This window comes from Malurus melanocephalus, unplaced genomic scaffold, assembly GCF_030028575.1.
Source record: "Malurus melanocephalus ecotype Western Australia unplaced genomic scaffold, MMel_1.1 scaffold_336, whole genome shotgun sequence".
In the NCBI taxonomy this organism is placed as follows: domain Eukaryota; kingdom Metazoa; phylum Chordata; class Aves; order Passeriformes; family Maluridae; genus Malurus; species Malurus melanocephalus.
In genome coordinates, this window is record NW_026623568.1 from 778,210 (window position 1) to 781,742 (window position 3,533).

The window sequence follows — 3,533 nt, forward strand, 5'->3', positions numbered from 1 at the left end:
CGGTGACTTCCATCCCCTAACGCCASTGAACTGAGAGCTCGCCACACTTCAGCTGAGCGCAGCGCCTCGGCCGGGCTCGCACATAGAGGGTGCGCCGGGCCGGCCCCAGCCTCTGCCCCAGCACAGATCGCCCCGTCCGGGACGCTGGGGCAGCGGCCGTCCCCGCCCGGCGCGGGCCCGCATCCCTGCCCGGCACCGAGGCGGGGAGCGGCGGCGACGGACGAGGGGCGGGCCGGGGGCGGTGCTGGCTCCGCGGACACGCGGGACGGCAGCGGGAGCCGGACCGGAACCGCGCAGGGGGAGCGGAGAGCGGAAAGCGGAGCTGCCCCAGTGGGGCGGCTGCGGGCAGGAAGGTGCCGCGCTGCAAGGCTGCGCCTGAGCCGGAGCATCCCCAGCCGGAGCATCGCGGCGGCGTCAGCTGTMTTCCTTTTCAAGGCAGGTCGACACTCCGGGTTTGGGGTGGTTTTTTTCTCCTCCTGCCTATCGCCCAGTGCGCGTTGTTGGTACCCTCGGTGCGARCGGAACCTTGGCGGCCCCGGCTGCCCGGCGGCCGAGCGCTGTTGCTCGCACGTTCCCGCAGTGCCGGGGCCACTCGCTCCCGCTATCCGGCGCCGAGCGGTGCCGCGCCGGCAGGTCCCCGGCGGGTTTGGGAAGCTGTTATGCGCACTGGATCACCGTGCCACCCCGATGCTGCTGCTCCGAGGGAACAATCTCAGCGGTTTGCCTGTCCTGTGCTGTAACCGAAGGCATTCGATTTTCACAAGCGTGTAACCGAGGTATGTGGTTTATGGTCTGTGTGTGATCGTTCACAAATATCTTTTGGAAAGAACCTGTTTTCAGTCTAATTCACCTCGCSGGTTGTCAGAGCGCTTAAATTGAGCGAACGCTTTTTCGATTTGGAGAAATTGGTTTTGTTGGAGGCAAAAAGGGGAACGCTCTGGAAGAGTGTGGGGACAGCATGGGGTTGCACAGCTTCTGGAAGGAGGGATGCGGAGAGAAGGGAGGCACGGGCTGGTTTCTTTTGCTGAAAGATGCTGCAGCCCAGGGGTGTGATAGCGCAGACCATTGGGTCATCACTGTGCAAGCAAATTCTTGGCTCAGCGGGCARAAACATAGACTGCCACCTGTGTGCTCTTTTACATTGTTGGAGGAAAGATGACTGGAAAAGAATTGCTCTCCTGCTAATAAATTGTAACATGCCTATCCAATGTACCCGGAGAAGAGCTGAGCTTAGACAGCACAGTGGGAAAAACGAAAAAAAAAAAAACCCAACAGGATCAATGCACAAAAAATGTACCCTTTGCAAACACTTTCCGTCTGACTAAAAGCTGTGGGCTGTTTCAACATCATCTCGCTACATGTAATAAAGTTTGGAACAGAAAGCAAGTGAAGCAAACTGTTCCTACCCTTGCAAATGCTAAACAGTGAGAAGAAAATTGTGAAAATAGTGGTAAAGGGCTGAGAGTTTGCCACGCTGATTAATATTTATATAAGCAAAGACAACTAGCTATTATTAAATTTAATTCTTAGCTAATTATAGCAGAATGGGAGAAAGATTAAGAGGAAAAATGTGTAAAATCTGGACGATGTAGGATGCATATCGTGCTGGCAGTTTTATTATGATAAAGGATGCAGCTGGAGTGTCRATGTCTGTTTCCTTGTGATTTTGCTTTTTGCAGTCATTTTGAGCTCACTCTAACTCTTCTGTGCCTGAACAGACCGAAACAAAAGGCAACCTGAAACCACCAGCTGCCTTCTCTCTGCTGTTACGCCTAGAAGGGCTTGTCCCTCCTAGGGATGGATGCTGGTTGTAGCTGTGTGCTGACTGCTTTCTTTCCCTGCTTCTTCCTGAGACTTCCCTGTCACCCGAGGTAGGGGAAGGAGAGGCAGGTATGTCACCTCTGCCTCCCTCATGTTTCCTCAGCTTTCCTATGCTCTGGCACACAGGCTTGCCTGCCTGCAGACTGCTACTTGTTATACCCAGTACGTGTGTTTTGCTGTCAGCAGGATACATGCTGTAGGATCTGGAACTGCTGGAGAATGGGTCTYGGGCTATTTTAGCATCCAGGTCTAAGCTGATACTATTACCATGTAGATGACTGTATGTGTATGAATGTATTTGGCTTAGGAAGTTATTGCCTTGTGCATTTTGTTAACCTTTTCAGATGGGAAAGGCTGAACTGGGATACCTTGTGTCTGCCAAGTGTCTTTGTTCATAATTGGGTCTTCCTGATGCAGAGCAAATTATAAGTTTTCTATAAATTCCCCATCAGAGGCAGGAAGCAATGGAGTTTTTCCTCCTTGCATCCCATCTACATGGAAGCAGAAGAGGAATTATCTCAACAAAATGCAYCCAGAAGTTGCTGAAAAATCTGATGTTTTTGATAGGTCTGAGACTTAGAAGTTAAATACTAAGAAGTCAGTGTATTTTCATCTCTATCTCCTGCACTCTTTTGCAAGCGCTCCACCCCCCGTCTTCATGACTGCAGTTGCCTCCTTTTCCTGGCTTGCGCAGAGGAAATCCTGTTATGACATGGTCGATCCGTGGCACTGCTGCAAAGCCCACCTCTCACTCAGTCTGCCACCTCGTCTGCATCTTTGGCAGTCCTTCCACTGCTTCCTCTTCCCCCTGCATTGGACGTGTCAGTCACTGGCTTCGCTTTCAAGTGTCCTTGGCAGTCTCCCTGTACCTGATGTACCAACTCTCCTGCTTCCCCAAGMCATACCCCCTCGCTTTGATCAGCCTGTGCTCTCAGCATCATTTTTCCTCAAGCCATCATTTTTCTATTTCTCCGAGCTCCACCTTGTGCTTACTTGTAGCTTCATGTAGGCACCTTGTCCATCATTCCTTTAATTTCCTTGAAATGTCTCAGCACATTCGTTTTGTTTTGATGCCTTCAGCAGCTCTCTGGTGAGATGCTAAGACAAGCCCTCACTCATGTGCCACCATCCCTGCCACTGGAATTACTCTTGCTCTGGATTTGAGCAAAACAGTGTCCTCTAAAGCTAGGACATCTGAGAAGCAGTTGTTGAACAGATCTGTCTGTCTTGAACCAGCAGAAACTCTCCWTCAATAGCCTACGTTATCCTCACTTGCTCTTATTTGGCATTTCAGGTGCAACCCTGCCCCCTTATGCTTGCAAGGCACAGCGTGGCTCACTGCAGCTCCCTTTGCAATCGTGTTGTCTCTTTGCCCAAGTTGTTGCAGGCTGTTYTGCAAACAAAAATTGTATGTGAATATTAGGCACACAAATCTGCCATGGTTTGTTTGTCAAGGGAGGGCATGCATGCAGCCTGTGTCAGTGAAATAAGGAATGGTGTGAGCATGGGGATCTTGTGTGTTACACCAGTGAGAGGAAAGAGAGAATCAAAGGGGAAGGCTGCTTTCTTCCTYTTCTTGGTAAAGCATGCTGAGGTACCCGAGATAGGAAGCAGAGTTGCAGTGAGCAGAGTTACTGCGATAGCACATCTGTGCCTGAAATTCCCTTGACGTTTAAATGTACAGTATGTAGTTGGTAGTGAACCTTTTTTTT

At 51.0% G+C, this 3,533-nt stretch overlaps 1 protein-coding gene across 2 annotated transcripts in view; it reads left to right on the forward strand.

Moving 5' to 3' along the window:
* The first annotated feature begins 338 nt into the window (after positions 1-338).
* SERTM1 (serine rich and transmembrane domain containing 1) overlaps positions 339-3,533 on the forward strand; it is an 11,920-nt gene continuing 8,725 nt past the window's right edge. Inside the window, exon 1 of one of the 2 annotated variants that reach the window (XM_057377987.1) lies at positions 339-776. The gene's annotated coding sequence lies outside the window, so the exon portion shown is untranslated. Of the gene's footprint in view, positions 777-1,722; positions 1,872-3,533 lie in introns of those variants that run through there. The other variant, XM_057377988.1, reaches the window with a different exon arrangement.